The sequence below is a fragment of the Lepisosteus platostomus genome, chromosome 25 (genome assembly GCF_059453375.1).
Source record: "Lepisosteus platostomus isolate fLepPlt1 chromosome 25, fLepPlt1.hap1, whole genome shotgun sequence".
NCBI lineage: Eukaryota > Metazoa > Chordata > Actinopteri > Semionotiformes > Lepisosteidae > Lepisosteus > Lepisosteus platostomus.
In genome coordinates, this window is record NC_142635.1 from 5,106,930 (window position 1) to 5,125,992 (window position 19,063).

General features: G+C 45.4%; 4 long non-coding RNA genes across 4 annotated transcripts; 1 reads left to right on the plus strand and 3 right to left on the minus strand.

The window, feature by feature from the left end:
• Positions 1-6,776: 6,776 nt before the first annotated feature.
• LOC148640897 (uncharacterized) lies at positions 6,777-9,105 on the minus strand. The gene is made up of 4 exons (XR_015930128.1): positions 8,966-9,105; positions 8,548-8,641; positions 8,040-8,182; positions 6,777-7,153 (listed from the first exon to the last, which is right to left on the minus strand). It is a non-coding gene; the product is annotated as an uncharacterized LOC148640897 (long non-coding RNA).
• A 1,585-nt stretch (positions 9,106-10,690) lies between these two features.
• Positions 10,691-16,357, plus strand: LOC148640898 (uncharacterized). Its single transcript, XR_015930234.1, has 3 exons — positions 10,691-10,986; positions 15,459-15,584; positions 16,042-16,357. It is a non-coding gene; the product is annotated as an uncharacterized LOC148640898 (long non-coding RNA).
• Positions 15,199-16,045, minus strand: LOC148640899 (uncharacterized). Its single transcript, XR_015930235.1, has 3 exons — positions 15,698-16,045; positions 15,425-15,605; positions 15,199-15,353 (listed from the first exon to the last, which is right to left on the minus strand). It is a non-coding gene; the product is annotated as an uncharacterized LOC148640899 (long non-coding RNA).
• Positions 16,358-17,746: 1,389 nt separating the features above from the next.
• On the minus strand, positions 17,747-19,009 carry LOC148640900 (uncharacterized). Its single transcript, XR_015930105.1, has 2 exons — positions 18,748-19,009; positions 17,747-17,886 (listed from the first exon to the last, which is right to left on the minus strand). It is a non-coding gene; the product is annotated as an uncharacterized LOC148640900 (long non-coding RNA).
• Positions 19,010-19,063: the final 54 nt, after the last annotated feature.

Consider the following 19,063-nt stretch of genomic DNA (forward strand, 5'->3'; position numbering starts at 1 on the left):
AAGGACGAGTCACAATAATGACAGTTTTGACTCCAAAACACGATAATAACATGCTTTACAATAGAATGTACATTATTATTTAGTATTATACTCGTCAAATTACTTTTTTACAGGACTCCGAAACATAACCTATATCTAGTAGCCTTGAAAAATAATCTAGGATACACATTTTAATGTTAAAGGATTAAGTGAACAATCAGTTCAATATACAAGAAGGAAAACACAACGTTCAGCTCACACCTGAAGAAGGCTCGACAGCCGAAACGTTGTATTTTCTTTCTTCTCTTTTCAGCAGGTAATAAACCTATTACTTGTTCCTTTGCAGCCTACGCATGCTGACACGGCTACCCACCTGAACTACTCCAATCAGTTCAAATGTCGACATTTAAAGATGCAGTAACACTGTGAAAAGAGATGTCAGAAGGTGACATTTCACAGTGTGGCCGCCAGGCGGAGACCTTGCTATAAGTGTCTATGGAGGCTGTTTATAATGAAGCCCTTTTCAGTTTCCAGCTGTGTTCCACTGACCGTGATGTCATCTGTATCCAGTCCAGCTCCTGGCCCTGAGCCTCAGTGACACAACAGACACCAGCTCCAGGCCAAGAGTCTCAGACTGACATTCATCAGCTCTGAATGAGGCTCAGTGGGATGTTGTGCTGAAGGTGCCTGAACACTTGCCTCTCTCAATGATCTTCCTGAACACGTCTTTTCATCAAGATAACAGGCTCAGTGCAGTGTGCTGACTGAAATCATGTTCTCATCACAAATGTTTTACTCGAAGGTCAGGTTTTCAGATTCTGTGTACGTCTCTTTGAGGAGGCCATTTTGAGAAAAAACAGGAACGTAGAAAACTCCTCCTTCTGATTCTTCCTCATTCAGTATCCTTCCTTCTGTCTCTGTGTGGAGAGGCAGTCCAGCGTGATGAGAAAGAGACATTTTAAAGACGTTGAGACAGTGAGACACCAGGGCTGAAGATGTGACCTATGCTGACATCAAATTCACTAACATACCAGGACAGTGGATCTATTCCAGCACAGCCAGGATCCCCCTACATTGAGTACAGACCCCCCACAGCTGCCTCCGAAACTGGAACACTGTGAAACTGTCTATCTGCTACACTGGAACACTGTGATACTGTCTGGATGATGAACTGTACACAGTGATACTGTCTACTGCACTGTAACACTGTGATACCGTCTCCTGCACTGGAAAACTGTGATACTGTCTGCTGCACTAGAACAGTGTGATGCTGTATATCTACTGCACTGGAACAATGTGACACTGTTTGTTGCACTGTACACTGTGATACTACCTGTCTGCTGCAGTGTAAAACTGTGATACTGTCTGTCTCCTGCACTGTAACATTGTGAAACTGTCTGTCTGCTGCACAGGAGCACTGTGGCACTGTCTGGCTGCTGCACTGTAACACTGTGATACTGACTGTCTGCTGCACTGGAACACTGTGATACTGTCTGCTGCATTGTAACACTGTGACACTGTCTGTTGCACCATACACTGTGATACTGTCTCCTGCACTGTACACTGTGATACTTTCTGTCTCCTGCACTGTAACACTGCGATACTGACTGTCTGCATCACTGTAACACTGTAATACTGACTGCTGCACTGTAACACTTTGATACTGTCTGTCTGCTGCCCTGGAACACTGTGACACTGGCTTCTGCACTGGAACACTGTGATACTGACTGTCTGCTGCACTGGAACACTGTGATACTGTCTGTCTGCTGCACGGGAACACTGTGATACTGTCTGCTGTACTGTACGTTGTGATACTGTCTGTCTCCTGCACTGTAAGACTATGATACTGTCTGCTGCACTGTAATACTGTGATACTGTCTGCTGCAGCACTGTAACACTGTGATTCTGCCTGTCTGCTGCACGGGAACACTGTGATACTGTCTGCTGTACTGTACGTTGTGATACTGTCTGTCTCCTGCACTGTAAGACTATGATACTGTCTGCTGCACTGTAATACTGTGATACTGTCTGCTGCAGCACTGTAACACTGTGATTCTGCCTGTCTGCTGCACGGGAACACTGTGATACTGTCTGTCTGCTGCACTGTACACTGTGTTACAGTCTGTCTGCTGCACTGGAACACTGTAATACTGTCTGTCTGCTGCACTGGAACACTGTGATACAGTCTGTCTGCTGCACAGTAACACTGTGATACTGTCTGCTGCAGCACTGTAACACTGTGATTCTGTCTGTGTGCTGTTCTCTTAACACTGTGATACTGTCTGCTTTACTGTAACACTGTAAAAATGTCTGCTACACTGAAACACTGTGATATTGTCTGCTGCACTGTACACTGTGAAACTGTCTGTCTGCTGCACTGTACACTGTAATATTGTATGTTGCACTGAAACACTTTGATACTGTATGTATGCTTTAATGTAACACTGTAATACTGTCTGCTGCACTGTAACACTGTGATACTGCCTGCTGCACAGTAAAACTGTGATACTGTCTGTCTGCTGCACTGTAACACTGTGATACTGTGTCTGATACACTGGAGAATTTTGAGACAATCTGTCTACTACAGTGGAACACTGTGATACTGTCTGTTGGGCTTGGATACTGTCCGTCTGCTTTACTCTAATACTGTGATACTGTCTGCTTACTGTAACACTGTACAATGTCTGCTACACTGGAACACTGTAATACTGTCTGCTGCAATGTACACTGTGATACAGTCTGTCTGTTACACTGGAACACTGTGATACTGTCTTTTAGACTCTAACACTGTAATACTGTCTGCTGCAATGTACACTGTGATACAGTCTGTCTGCTGCACTGGAAAATTGTGATACTGTCTGTCTGGTGCACTGTAATACTGTGATACTGTCTATCTGCTGCACTGTAGCACTGTGATACTATCTGTCTGTTGCACTGGAGCACTTTGATACTGTCTTTTACACTGGGGCATTGTGATACTGTCTGCTGCACTATAACACTGTGAAATGTCTGCTGCACTGTAACACTGTGATACTGTCTATCTGCTGCACTGTAGCACTGTGATACTGTCTGTCTGTGGCACTGGAGCACTTTGATACTCTCTGCTGCACTGTAATATTGTCTGTCTGCTACACTGGGGCACTGTGATACTGTCTGCTGCATTATAACACTGTGATGCTGTCTGCTGCACTGTAACACTGTGATACTGTCTGCTGCACTTTAACACTGTGATACTGTCTATCTGCTGCACTGTAGCACTGTGATACTATCTGTCTGTTGCACTGGAGCACTTTGATACTGTCTTTTACAGTGGGGCATTGTGATACTGTCTCCTGCACTATAACACTGTGAAACTGTCTGCTGCACTGTAACACTGTGATACTGTCTATCTGCTGCACTGTAGCACTGTGATACTGTCTGTCTGTTGCACTGGAGCACTTTGATACTCTCTGCTGCACTGTAATATTGTCTGTCTGCTACACTGGAACACTGTGATACTTTCTTTTACACTGGGGCACTGTGATACTGTCTGCTGCACTATAACACTGTGATACTGTCTGCTGCACTGTAACACTCTGATACTGTCTGCTGCACTGTAACACTGTGATACTGTCTGCTGCACTTTAACACTGTGATACTGTCTGCTACACTGGAACACTGTGATACTGTCTGCTGCACTGGGACACTATGATACTGTCTGTCTGCTGCAGTGTAACAATGTGATATTGTTTTTTGCACTGGGGCACTGTGATACTGTCTGTCTGCTTCAATGTAAAACTGTAATACTGTTTGCTGCAGTGTAACAATACAATACTCTCTGCTGCACTATGACACTGTGATACTTTCTGCTACACTGTACACTGTGATACTATCTGCTGTACTGTTACGCTGTGATACTGTCTGCTACACTGGAACACTGTGATACTGTCTTTTAGACTCGAACACTGTAATACTGTCTGTCTCCTGTTCTCTAACACTGTGATACTATCTCCTTTACTGTAACACTATAAAAATGTCTGCTACACTGGAACACTGTTATACTGTCTGTCTGCTTTTCTGTAACTATGATACTGTCTGCTGCACTGTAACACTGTGATACTGTCTGTTTGCTGCACTGGAACACTCTGATACTGTCTGCTGCACTATAACACTGGGATACTGTCTGTTACACTGGGGCACTGTGTTACTGCCTGTTACACTGGGGCACTGTGATACTGTCTGTTTGCTACACTATAACACTGCGATACTGTCTGTCTGCTGCACTGTAGCACTGTGAAACTGTCTGTTGCACTGGAACACTGTGATACTCTCTGCTGCACTATAACATTCTCTGTGTGCAACACTGGAACACTGTGATACTGTCTGTTACAGTGGGGCACTGTGATACTGTCTGCTGCACTATAACACTGTGATACTGTCTGTCTGCTGCACCGGAACACTGTGATACTGTCTGTCTGCTGCACTGGAGCACTGTGATACTACACACCTCACACAGCTCACACCTGAAGAAGACTCAACGGCTGAAACGTTGTGTTTTCTTTCTTCTCTCTTCAGCAGGAAATAAACCTATTATTTCGGCCTTTGCAGTTTACACATGCTGACGCATCTACCCACCTGAACTACTTCAATCAGTTCAAATGTCGACATTTAAAGTTGCAGTAACACCGTGAAAAGCAATGTCAGAAGGTGATATTTCAGAGAGCAAATAAATACTGTACAGAAACCACAGCAGGAAGCTCACTCAACTCACCCTCCCCAAACTCTTCTGAGAGAAGCTACAGAACAGAAGTACCTTCTGTACTCACACTCCCCTCTCACCCATCCCAAACTCTTCTGAGAGAAACTACTGCACAGAAATCACCCTCACCAAATGTTTCTGACACAAATTACAGCAAACAGATCAGAGCTGGATTCTCACTCCTCTCACCCTGACTAGAAAATACTTCACAGCAATCACAGCTGGAGTCTCTTCCTTCTCGCCCTCCCCAAACTCCTCTTAGAGAAACTGCAGCAGATCGATCCTAGCTGGACTCTCAATTCTCTCACCCTCCCCAAACTCTTCTGAGAGACACTACTGCACAGAAATCACAGCCGGACTCCCAAATATTTCACTCCATCCCAAACTGTTCAAAGACAAAATACAACACAGAAATCACAGCTGGACTCTCAATTCTCTCGCCCTCCCTGAACTCTTCCGGGACAAACTACACCCCTGTCTGAGGCTCGGAGCTGCTAGAGCTGAAACAGTCGTACAGGAGACAGGATCATGAGAGAGCGAGAGAGCTTCTCACACCCACTGGGACACTGGTACTCCTCTACTGGCTGCAGGACCGTGCTGGGGCTCTCAGACATTCAGCTGGGAATTTTCCATCCAAGAAGCCTCACTGTGTGTTTCCACCGAATCCCACCTGGCGTTCACTCCCGATTTCTGCTCCTGTTTCAGCTGGATCCCAGCGCCTCTGGCGTGTCCAGTCCTAGACAGGGAAGAGCCAGGTCATGACCTGGGGCCAGAGGAGGAACTGCCCCAGGAATCGGGAGTGAAGGGGGAAAGTGTTCAGGTGAGAGCTGAGCTGGACACAGGGCATCACAAACTCAGGACAGTGAACGAGTGACGTCCGGTCCAGCGCCAGCGGTCTGGGTTCTGTCGGAGCAGCAGGGGAGACCTGAGACACAAGACAGGCAGGCAAGAGCTGGGATTTCAGCCCTGAGCAGCAGCGCAGCCGCAGTCAGTCAGAGAGCAGAGAGGGTTTCAGGGAGAGGGAGCGGAGGGACAGGAGAGCAACGTGATGACCTCTGTCCCCGGACACGGCCAGTCAGCCTCCCCCTCCAGATCCACAGAGGAGCCGGCCCGCAGAAGGAACTGGGCGAACGGGTGACTCCACTGCAGGAGCAGAGACGTCCTCCAGCTGGACCCACATCTACAAGACCCGTCAGCAGAGAGCACAGCGGTCAAGCACCTGAGGGGCCAAGACACTGAGCCCTCTTGCCCTTCACTAACGGGGTTAGATTGTCTGTGTAGAAAGAACTCAGTTGTTATCTGTGGCTCAAGGTTTTAGGTGCACAGCTTCTCCGGGGGTGTGAGGAGACAGATCAGAAGAGTTTTACTGTTTTAGTGATCTTCATCTCCTTTATAGACAGTATATACACAACTACATTGGGGTTCAGCTTGACTACAGCTTTGAATAAAACTGATCAATGAAAAAGAGAATCCAATTTGTTCTTGGTGGAGAGTTGACTCTTCAGGTGTCCCAGAGAAATTGTTAAACCAGCATCACACCTTCGTCCAGCTCTCCATCGACTAGGAGAAAGAAATCTGTCTGATCATTTACAGATTCCTGCCTCCCACACTCCCCCAGGAATTCACCTCCCAGATTTCTCTCTCTGTGTCCCTCTTTCTCTCTCCTCACTCCCCCCTTTCCTTCATACTCCTGCTCTCCTCCTCTCCCTCACACACACAGGGGGTATCAGGCTCCAGCCACACCAGACTCCTCCAACCCAAACAGCTCAAGTCACTGAAAGCACTCAGTGAGGAAACTGGGGCTGGATTATCGCAGACTGTTCATAGTTCATTAACACTTACATATTTAGAAACTAAACTGCATCTTTAAATTGTTCTAAATTAGATTGTCTTTTAATCTTCTGACCTACAATCTAGAGCCCTAATTTCCATCTGAAACACTGGCTGACCAGCTGTCCTGGGTCTGGTCAGTGCAGGAGCTGTGACCAGCTGGTCAGAGAAGACTGACTACAGTAACACAAGAACGAGAGCAATGTAAAAGAAATGAGAAGACTATTAGTGATGTTAATTATTCGTCCTTTTATTGTCATCATTTTATCACAATGCCACAGTAATCAATCAGTTGAGCACAGGAGTAGAAGTTATTGCTTCCAGTCTCGGAGTCTCTTCAGACTCCTGTTCTGTCTCAAGGTGTCCTGTTTCTCTGCAACCTGACGGCCTCCCGACACACAGACAACTCCGCAGCCAGAACCATTTCCAGTGTTGAGTCGACACCTGCTTGTCCCATATTTGCATTGCCTTGAGCTGACAGGAGAGCAGGAAAGCTCAGTGCAGTGCTCAGGTGTGGGCACAGCCTGTCTCAGGGTGTGTATTTGGCCAGCGGAGATCACAAATCTTAAACCTGCAGCCCCTCCCATCAGCTCCACTACAGTACTGCTGCAAAGACATGAATTCAGAATGAGAAGGATGGATTTAACAGTTAACAAGCTAAACAAGTCACATATACAGTATGACCACCTCCTTTCAAATACAACAACTGAGAAAATGACATATCGAGGTAGGATATAGAATACAGGCAAACACTGAAGAGTCTCAGCAGGAAGAAGGAGTAAGAGATAAACACAAGGTACACAATGATCTGCAGATCCACACCCCTTGGAGAAATATGAACAATAACGTGTCAAGGCCTACACAGTGCATCTTGCTCACAGAAATCTAATGTACTCTAATCATTCTAGGCCCTGTATAGAGCCAACGGTAAACAAACTGATAGCAGAAGGGTGACAGCAGGAAAAACAGACTTTAATAACATCTTACATGGACATGAAATCAGGTCCACTCAGTTTCAGATCATGAAGTAGATGAACCACCACAAGTACTGACTGCACTTATACAGGACTGAGAAAACCTGTCGACTGAAATCTGTCTGGGACTCAAGCAACTGACTTCCAGGTCAGTTCAAATAAAGGCTGATAATTCACAGTGATCTCTGACCATCACAGGGATCCTGAGTGTCTTCAGCTCCTCCTCTGAGCTGGGATGTTGATCACATGTAGAAGAGTGAGGAGTGGGGTTAGTAGTGGGGTTAGGGAGTGGACATGCCATCAGCATCTGAACTCAGAGGAGGAGCTGAAGACACCAGTATTCCTGTTATGGACAGAGATCACTGTGAATTAGCAGCCTTTATTTGAAATGATCAGGAACATTAGTTGCAGAAGACGAAGTAAAGGAAAGTATGAAGAGATCTAGACTGCGACACTCTGCAGCTGTAGTGAAGGAGACTCAGTGTGATGTCAGGGTGTAGAGATCTAAACCAACTCACCCTGTCAATCCCAGAGCCAGATTCTGACTCTTCACAGTCTCAGTCCTCAGTAGAGGGAGGAGCAGCAGGAGGCAGCAGGGAGGGAGATGAAGGTGAAAGTGGAACCAGGCTGGAGGTGTCAAAGTCAAAGCCTTTGTTGAAAGCTGGAATGACAGACACGTACAGTCATTAAAACTCAAAGTCGAGCTGTGTCAGAGTACATTTCACACTGCAGTGAGTAAGAACGGTAGTAAAGGACTGAACAGTGAAGTAGTGGAGTGAGCTCCACTGTTTCAGAAGCCCGAGCTCACACGCTGTTGCTCTTAGCCGCCACCAGAGGGCAGCCTGCAGCCACAGACGGCAGAGCCAGGTACACGGTCTCTATACGCGTCTCTGCAGACAGCTGCTCCCACAGCCCGACAACCCGCTCCTCTTGGTCAAGCCAGGGTACCAGTGAGTTGCCCAAGAGAGCTGACCAGGGCTGTGAAAGCAGCGCCCTATCTGTCTGACACCATTCCCCGGTTCTTACCCGACATGTTGTCGATACCAGAGCAGCAGGCAGTAAAACTCTACCCTCACTGTCACTGGGGCCGCGAGTCCTGGCCGAGCTGAGACTGAGAGAGCTGGAGAGAAACGAGATGCAGAGAAAATACTGAAACTTACCTCTCGACTCATACATGGTCCCGCCAGATGGAACGAAAATGATTTAGTGGACACAACTGAAAAAAGAGTGATGTTTATCTCGAATTACAAGTACATTTCAAGAGCAGTAACAAGCAGCACGTTATATGAACGAATATTAACAGGATTCTGCAGACAACAGAAGCACAGCCCGGAGAAAATAAGAATAAGAAATAGAGTAGAAAAGTATTGTAAAACGATGACCTGATACAGGTTTAAATGCACAGAGGTGTAAAGCTTGAAAATCGTTTGGACGAGTTACTTACCGCTGTCTGTCTTGCCCGGCTCTCGCGCGTAAGGAGGATTATCAGGTGAGTAAGAATTTATAGGACCTGGAGCCCAAAGTAACCAATAAACAGGCGAGACGACATAATTCGTGGCTCTGCCCACCAAAATCCTTTATTAATATTCAATATATAGGCAGCGGTTTTACAATCAATCTAATTTGTAGTTTGTCCTCCCAACGCATGAGGGCGGTGCAGCCCCACCCTCTACTGCCAGAAGGCGTGGTTTGGATCGTGACGTCACGGATTCCGATTGGCTGAGATTCTCATATTTAAATAAGCCCCGCCCCCCAGCATGGCTCCTTCCGGAAGTTCTGCCGAAATGGGGAGGTGAGGTTTGTGAATGGCGTTTTCCCGATTGTATTGCGTTTTTTTTGTCGTTTTTTGGCCTAATTTTAATGATATCGTTATGACACATCACGGAATCGTTGCGGACTTAAAATTGGACGTTCTTGACTTTCAGCTAGTGAGTATCAAGCGATTTTGTTTTGTATTGTGTTTGATTAGCAAGATGGCGGCGGTAACTCCTCATTTGCATTTATTAAAATCATTTGCTGTATTTTAATTAGCTGATTTGTATTTCTCTTGTTAATATGAACTAGAAAATTAGTTTTTGGCTAGAATTGTTTTTTTAATGTTTAATGTTTTTATTGTTTGTACTGAATTAAAACGCTCACTTTGCTTTAGTGTGGAAAAAGTGACTTTTTTCTGTAAGATGTTTGTTAACTCGTATTTGCATTAAATTTGCATTTATTAAAATCGCGCACTAGTCACTTGTATTTTAATGAGCTATTTGTGTATGTGATAATGTGAAATTAAAAACAATTCTCGTGAAAATAATGTTATTTTCTCATGTTTACTGTGTGAGATTTGTTTTGTTTTTTTCTACTGCTTGTTTTGTCAGTAAGATGTCGGCGTTAACGCTCTCGTGTGTATTTAAATTTATATTAAAATCGGTTGACCAGTCACTTGTATTTTAGTAAGTTCTGTTTTAATTATTTCTGTTTTTCTTTCTTTTTTCAACTGGAAATAAAGCGTTTTCACTCGAATGCTTTTTGATTTTTAAAATGTATGTTTACACTTGTACTGAACACAAATAAAATTTAAATTCATTTTATTTCTGTCTTATTTTGTCTTTTTTTTCAGAGAATGTATTTTTAAAAACATGGTTGCTGTCTTTCAGATTGTGTTACCTAAAAAAATGTAAATATCTTAGGGAAATTGAAACAAAAAGAGTTGCTGTCTAAATTTTTAATTACTGATTAACATTTCAAATTATTCTAATTCATTATAATGAATAATTTGTTTATGTATTAAGTGAATTAAAGTTCATTAGTATTCAACAAATCTCACCCGGGGCTGGTCTTGGAGATGGGCTTCTGCGATTGGGTTAAACCTCATGTCAATCATATAAAGACAACCCTTAAGAAGTGCGTCAATTTGGGGGTGTGGTGATTTGATTGACAGGTCTTTCAACCAATCAGAATAGAGAAAATGGGGTTTCATCCCATAATTGAAGTGGTGCTTCAAACTGACCAATCATCTGAGAGTAAAAATCTTGGAGGTGGGCTCTCATCCAGACATTTTGATTGGCTGGTGTGACGTCATCATTTGGGGACACCCTCTCATGAATAATGCGACACCCCCCTTACTCAATTATGCGACACGCCCCTTCGTTGACCACGCCCCTCATGAATATGCATCGTGGGCGGTGCTTGTTCACCATTTTGTTTGGTTTCATGTTTGTGCTAGAAATAATGTTACGAAGAAAAGAAGAAGAAAGTAAGACAGAAGTCAAAATTCTTTATTAAGTTTTGCAAGCATACAAATCAAAGACAGTTGGCAACAATGAAACAAAAAAACACAGTGAGTTACAGAATAACAAGTAACGGCGTCCGGGATGACGATTTCCTGTCTAGCGCCAGCAGTCTGGTCAGTGCGGGACGGGTTCTGTCCGGGCGGCAGGGACAGCAGCCAGGGGAGACCTGAAACAAGACAAGCAGGTAAGAGCTCGGAGTTCAGCACTGAGCAGCAGCGCAGCGACAGTAATCAGACAGGAGTGAGGAGCTGCGCTGGCGGAGGGGCTCAGGGAATCACTCTGCAGTACAGCGCAGCTCGCTTTGCGAAACACAGGCTCGTCCCAATGTCGGGAAAATGAATTTGGAATAAAAAGGGCTCAAGACCTCCAGACCGTGTCCTTACTGTCACGAGAAATACTCACCCGCTTTAATTTCGATTCAAATTTAGGAACCATATGAAGCTTTATTAATTTCAACGTTCAATCACAACACATCGCTCAGGAAGTTGACCAAGATGCGGTTTGTTCACATCGCGCTGCAGCGCCGACAGAGACGCGGTCTGTTTGTCCGAGCTGGGTTGTGCTTTTTAAACTCTACTCTCCCCCGTCTGTTGCTTTTATATTTTAACTCGTTCTAGGTTCGCCTTGGCTTTTTAAAAAGAACTTGGGGCTATAAGGAATCTGTATATGCCGGGGTCATGCAGAGCGAGGTTTGCTGTACAGTACGGCCATCACATCTGTCCCGGGACAGTGCGGGATACTGAGCACTAGATCAGTGAATGGGCTCTAGCCTGTTGTACAGTTAAATCTCGAGTGCAGAACACTCCACGGAATAGGGTGTTACTTCTAATCAAGTGCTTCCCATAACTAGATCTAGTTCTCAGTTTGCCCCTGACCACAGGTCCCTCAGTTCCACAGCAAATCATGTCAACCCCCTGCATTGTTAAATACAGCCAGACTCGTCCTAGATCTACACCCAGTACCCCAGCAATGAGCCACAACTTTACAGTCAAGCAATGTTTATTCATTAACAGGAGACAACGAATAAACAGAATAAAACATCCAATTTATTTTTGGAATTGCATACATTTGATCATATTCAAGCACAGCCAGTTCAATGGTGTAATGTCAAGTGACAGTCAAGACTGGGAAACATGTGGGTGAAGCTGCCTTTGAGACAATAACTGCCTGCAGTCTGGACATAGTCAGCTCAATATTCTTAGCATCCTCCTCTCTCCAGCTACCACGTTGTCTATTCTTGTGGTTTTGATTTTCTTCAGCCTGTAAAATGCTGCTCAGGGGGATTTAAATGTGGAGACTGGCCTGGCCAGTACAAGACTGTCCACTGTTTCCTCCTGCTGACCTCCTGACTGAGCTGTTCCTGCAGAAGACAGTGGGGTGTAGCTGACAAGCCCAGCAACAAGTTCAGTGTTCTGGTTTTAAATCTTAAATGATTGAGAATAATAGTATTGATACAGAAACAAGTATATAAGATGGAGTTCTAGACAACTACAGAATATGCTTGATGAATTGTACATGTCAGACTTCCACATTAATGCTGATTACTTCAGTGCTGCAGCTGTAGTGAAGGAGTGTCAGTGTGATGTCAGGGTGTGGGGATCTAAGCCAACTCACCCTGTAAATCAGATTCTCCTCAATTTGGAAATTTGAATCTCAGACCTCTGTGAGTGTGGATAAACACCAGGAGGCAACAGGAATAGTGGTGAATTAATCCTCATCATGTCATATGGTCTGACTTATTGGGACACATTCATGTTACCTGCATTTCAGAGTGTAAACCAGTAAATGAGCTCACTGTACTCAGCATCATCAATGAAGAGGAGGTATCGCCTGTTCTTGAGATGCTTTTACTTTGCATCATGCTAAAGCAGTGACTTCGAGTTGGATTGAAATCTACAGCCACTCTTGACCAGTTTCTGTTTTCTCCTGATGAGCTCTTTGGTTGCACTGACTGGATGCTTTGGGTCATTGTCATGCTGCATGGTGTAGCACTGTCCAATAAGTATGGAAGCCTTTTCTGCTTCAGAGACCCTGTTTCTGTAAACTTCATAAATCCCTCTGCTGCTGCCATCATTAGCTAGATCCTCAATGAAGATGAGTGACCCAGTCCGAGACATTCCTGCATCCCCAGGCCATGACATTACCTCCACCAGGCTTCAGCATGCGCTCAGAGTACAGAGATGACAGGTTCAAGTGTGGAGAAAGAAAGGAGCTGCAGATGCTCCAGTGAACAGCACCTCATGTGAGAGTCATGGCCTGGCCTGGGGAGATCATGAGGAGACTCCTTCACCTGTCTGTCTCCATCAGCACTAGTGTACTGGATCACTGAAGCTCAAACCTGAAGGCTGTGGACTCAGAGCTGAGAGCTCCAGCAACACCTCAATGTCCTCTGTGCTCCCTCTGAGCTCAGATGCTGATCACATGTACAGGAGTAGGATTAGAGGTGGTGTTAGTTAGGGACCATACATGTCATCTACATCTCAGCTCAGAGGACACACATCAAATATTCAGGTGCTGTAGCTTTGAGTCAGTTTATAATGCAACCAAAGACGTCGTCAGGAGAATAACTGTAGAAACACCTTAACTTGTTGGGTCTAATGCCTAGATTTCATCCTTATTGACAGAAGGAAAAACAATTGAAGTATGACCACCCGAAGACTAAATAAGAACTTGGTGGCAACAGCAAAGCATCTCAGATGATTACAGAGGGCAGTGAGCTCAATGGGTCTCAGACCTCATGCAGTTATGGTCTCAGAGGGATATACAAGCACATACTGTTCTACACTCTGAAATGTATTTAAAGTGAATGTGTCCCAGTAACTTCTAAATGGAAAGCTGAACATTTTTTATTCCAATATGATCAAATGTATGCAGAGAATTACCACAGAAGAAAGCCAGGATAATATTTCTGTTCTGATCACAAGAACAAATTGCTTGACTGTAAAGTTGACTCATTGCAGTACTGACGGAGGACGCTGTACCTTTCCAATGAAAACCTGCATTTTCAAGTGTCCCACAGTATCAATACACCTTGACAGGAGGGGCTTACTGACACGGCCAGTGACATGAATTAATGTGCTTTGTTCATATTCTGGGCTGTTGGAATTCTTCCACTGGACCATGAAAAAGATCTGAGTGTCTTTGGGTGGGAGTGCAGCTGAGGCTGTTGGTGAAAGGAGATTGTTCAGCTGTAGGAAAAACCTGCCTGTTTGAATGTGCTCAGAGTGGAGAGGAGTGTCAGTGTGGGAGCTGCAGAGGAACAAGTAGGGGAGAATTCCACACTGAGAAGAACATTTATTCTGGCTCTGGAGTTTTCTTCATGTGTGAGACAACAGCTACAATTGTCCTTAACACCGTCACTGCAGAGTCCTGATATCTGAATCACATTCATATACTAACTGCAGGATTCAGACTCACTCCACATCATCAGAAAACATGTCCTTCCCCTGCGACAGTCGAGTTCACCCCAACACAAGTGCAGGAGAGCTGCTGTGTGGTTTGGATGCTGTCAAAAAGCAGGCAAGGGGTAGGAACCATTAACATTCATCACAAGAGAGTGTATAAACCAGAGAAACTAAACTGATTTAGTAATGAGTGCTGAGAATGAGGTTTATTAACTGTTTGGGAAGGATGTTGTGAGGTAATGGGTTGAGCACAGGTGTAGAAGTGATTGCTTTCAGTCTCAGAGCCTCTTCAGACTCCTGTTCTGTCTCAAGGTGTCCTGTTTCTCTGCAGCCTGATAGTCTTCCGACACACAGACAACTCCACAGCCAGAACCATTTTCTTGTTTCCTTTCCAGAGTGGAGTCAACACCTGCTTGTTCCTTATTTGTGTTCCCTGTGAGCAGTGTTGCCTTGAGGTGAATAAAGAGCATGAGTGGGCAGTGTAGTGTCAGTGTGGGAGCCCATCCTGTCTCAGGGTATTGTAGTGTGAAGGTGGGACCTTGATACTGGAATCAGAGCTACTTGCAGCCTCTCCAGTCCACTGCATTACAGTGTAGCTGCACCCAGTGCTGTTGAATTGATAATGAGCAGGATCAGCAGTAATTAAGCAGCTGGTTGAGTCAGATTACTGCAGTGGAGTGCACTGGAAGGGCTGCAAGCTTAGAAGCTCAGACTAAAACCTATTTTTAACCTCAGATGAGATTTATTTTTTTTTAACTGTCCCTGTTTGGGGATTTTTGGTTTCTCGTGTCCGTGTTTGAAAACTCGCTGTTTAACAGCAGAGACAAGCAGCTCCGGGATCCGCCGCCTCTATTGGCCGAGTGTGAATGAGAAGGCAGGTGCGGTCAGTCTGCAATTAGACTTCAATCCGCGGCTGTTTAGCGGTTCCGACGCCCGAGTCGCTTCTCTGCCTTTAAATAGCGAGTTTGCAAACAAGGAAAGTTTCTCAAATTTACCGTTTAGCTTTAGCGGAATCCTGGGCGACGGCTGTCGGCTTTTCTCGGTCCGAGTGGAAAACGTTATAAAACGGGGCTTGTAAAGTAAATGAATTGCTTAACTTACTTTAGGCGGAGCTGCCGGACTGGCTGTAGGACTTGTGGCTTTGACTCTGCGGAGAAACATGGTATTAAAATCGTGCTTCAGCTTCTTTAAACGGCTTGTTGTATATTGTGTTTTTACCTGCACAATACGCTTTTTCTCGTTTGTATTCCAGGCTTCTGCAGGATCCTGGCGCGGCTCTGGGCTTTAAACGACGGCTGTCGGGTCTTTCTCGGCGTGGAGACCTGAGCGCAGACCCACCCGTGTACCGAGTGACCGGAGCTCCGCGGCGGATTCACAGGCGAGTCCGAGTCTCTTCTTCCTGAAGGCCGAGAGAGACCCGGTCAGGAAAGCGCAGCTTCAAGGCTCGTTTAGGACTGAAAACCAGTTTCTCAGGGGCTTCGTCTCTCTTACCGGTATCGACTCACTGTGCAGCTGCAGGTCCGGCAGGGTTTTCTTTCTCCGGAGCCGGTTTGTTCCGTTTAGCTTGAACTGGGGGAAACTGGTAACTCGAGTTACTGGTAACTGACCGCAGAAAACTGGAGCCCAGCCGCGTGAGACCCGGTGTGAAAATCGAAACCCCCGGTGTGAGGAGAGAGAGAGAAACCGCTTACCGTGCTCTCGAAACGCCGCTTGTCCTGTTGTAAAGGTTAAAGCGAGAGAGTTAAAACATTTAAAATGTATTTCTCGTAGAAAAAGGTGCTGCTTTTGTCAAAACCTGTAAGAAAAACGTAATGCATGTTTTTTTTCCCCGGCAGCCGAGCAAAGCGCCTGTACCGGGAGAGCAGCGGGGTACCAGCCACCTCTCTCCCAGCCAGCGAGCCGCCGGAGTCCCCCCACCTCCCCTCCCTCTGGCCGGGACCCCAGCTTGCATCGGTCTGGAGCACAGACCCGCCCCTATTTATAACGTGAACCCCCTGATGAGCGAGAAAAGGACGAAAAAGGTAGCAAAATAAGAGACACCGGGGACCGAGATGGAAATGTGTGTATACCTGCTTAGTAACACTGCTGTATAGTGTAATTGTTTTATGCTTTATATCCTTATTTGCTGTAATAAACTGCTGTGATTGTTAATTGGTTAATTGATTGTTCTGGGGTCTGGGGTGTGGGAGGATGGGGTACAGGGGTGTAGAGAACCGTGAATCGGCTCCCCCTGTGAGCAGCCACACCAAGCGGCTCGCAGCGCTACAACCGCGGGACACCGGGCTGTCGTGGTCGGGGAATCGGTAGTGGGGAGCCGCTGGTCTGCGGCCTAGACTGCAGCTTCCATCCCCGGCCTCGATTAGAGCCCCGCCGCCCGAGGACACTCGCAGCCCGGTAGGTGAAGGATGACGCTCGCGCTGCTTAGGGAACGCGTCCCGTCACCATGGTGACTGAGACGGGGGTGTGGCTGGGGTTAAGGGCGGGGTTCAGTGTTAATAGTGTCCAATCAGCGTTTGGAAGAGGTGGGTGTAAGAACAGCCAATCAGAAGAGTGCAAGTTCAGCTCGAGAGAAAAATATCAGCCGAGCTAGACGGGTCTCGAACCCGGGGCTCCGGGATAGAGATGTGTAGAGTCGGGGTTTAGCCGAGTGAGCTATATTTCCTGCCAAATCCGAATTAACTCCGCGGTCATACTTATCTGGCTACATTTCGGTAAACGAAAAAAATCAAAAGAATAAAAACGTATCCCTCCTGTTCTTGCAATTCTAAAAGTAGTCTCTCTGCTCATCTACTGTGTTTCGGGTTTTACAAAAGTTCTTCTTTGCGGGCTTGAACCCAGGTCTGCACTGACTGCATATTAGCCTGGGGATTTGAACCCGGACTCTCACCAACCGCAGCCCAGCGCGCTACACGACGAGCCACAGCGCCGTGCAGAACTTTTAGCGCTGCCAAATATAAAAGCTTTAAAACTGCGATTCACTCTCCGGCCGAGAGCAGGATCCTCTTCTGTAATAAAGACAGAGCAGAAGCACAGCTGGACTGCAGGAGCTACTGCAGCACAGATGAAGTGAATTGATGATGTTTGTGAAGATTGAGGAGAGTTGGAGCTGCGCTGAATCCTGCAGTGATCTGTAGCTGTAGCTGATCCTGCACAGTGTTCAGAGGGGCTGTCAGTCCTGCCTGTTGCACAGGACTCTGCTTCACTGTGAAAGGTGTTGCAGAGAGAGTGTGACTCCATCTGTTTGTATTGAGCAGCTCTGAGTTTGACAGTATGATGGAATTAGACTTGAATTAGAAATGTGGACAATTAGACTTCACCTTTCCACTGTTCTCCATGAGAATCTCCCCCCTCACAAGGTACAGAGCTCATATCAGAAGTTCCCCCGAAACTCTTCGATTTAATGACTAGCAGAGAGCTCTCTCATAACCACGAAGACCACAGTTTCCTTCACAGACACTGGAAATAAAACCCAAGAGCACGGAAGAGGTGTTCACAACCTGATTTTAATTAAAGAACAAAAATAAGATAAAAACTAGTGACTAAAAGTTTGCTCAGGAGTGTTTTATTATGTTAAAACAGTACATTAGTGTAAGGAATTATCAGAATGAAGGAGTGAAGGAACAGTCCGGTGATATCAGTGTCCATTCCTGAGGCTGGTACAGATTCTCCAGAGGACATCCCTGAGAAAATACCCACAGCAGTGTAGGAGCAGCTCAGACAGAGGGATCAAAGAGCACAGCACAGTTTACTACAACAGAGCTCATCTCCTTTCAACACCACAACTGACAACACTATTCCACATCACGATAGCAATTATAAGAATGAACAGAGAGAGACAATACAAACAACAAACAACAAACTGAATAGATCCAGCAGAGATTGACTAAGATCTGTACAGGTATATATATATAAAGCAACATATATTTAACAGATATTCAAAACATTGTCTATAAATATTCAATAATATTGCTGGAAAATTTAACATTTAAATTACGTTTAGGGAATTAATTTTAAATAAAGATTAAATCAGAATCTGTATTCTCTCTTTATCTATTCTAGTGCTGAGAAAAATCAATATTATAATGTAATAAGTAAATCAACAAACACAAATCAACACGTAATCTCTGTCTTCTAGATCTCTCATGGACACAGTATAGAGCTATAGAGGAGAGAGACTGGAGCTAAACCAACTGGTTACTGGCTTAACAGGACCAAACAAACACTTTTTCCCAGCTGTTCATCTGCTGCTGATATAAAACAACTGGATCATCTACAGACACACTGACCCCTCCAGGACCAGGACTGGACAGCCCTGCTGCAGACACACACTGACCCCTCCAGGACTGGACACCTCTTACTTACTTTATTGTCCCAGAGGGGAAAGTGTTTTTGCAGAGAAGTAAAAGACACAACACAATACACAGCACATTTAACACAACAAGAGCCCATTCATAAAATGTACGATGAGAACAAATATATAAAGTTAAATATACCCTAATTTCTATCAGCTTCTGTTAAAGACGAGCTCTTGTCCTGCCTACCTCCTTCCTCAGGGCTGTGGAGCGGACAGTGGACTGTCCAGCTGGTCCTCATGATCCTCACAGCTCAGGGACTCAGCCTTTGGAAAGGTCTGAGCTTCAGTCCTGTTTCTCCAGTAACAGAAGACGCGCTCTGACACACGAGAGTCTCACCACCATCATCGTCTTCTTCATCATCATCAAATTCATCTGCACGAAGGTTCACGATCACTGAGGCTCAACGTGTCTGAAGCAGAAATAAAGTTTCCACAGCAACTCGTGTAACTTAGCGAACACATTTAGCCATCCCCCTCGGACCACACCTACACCATCACCATCT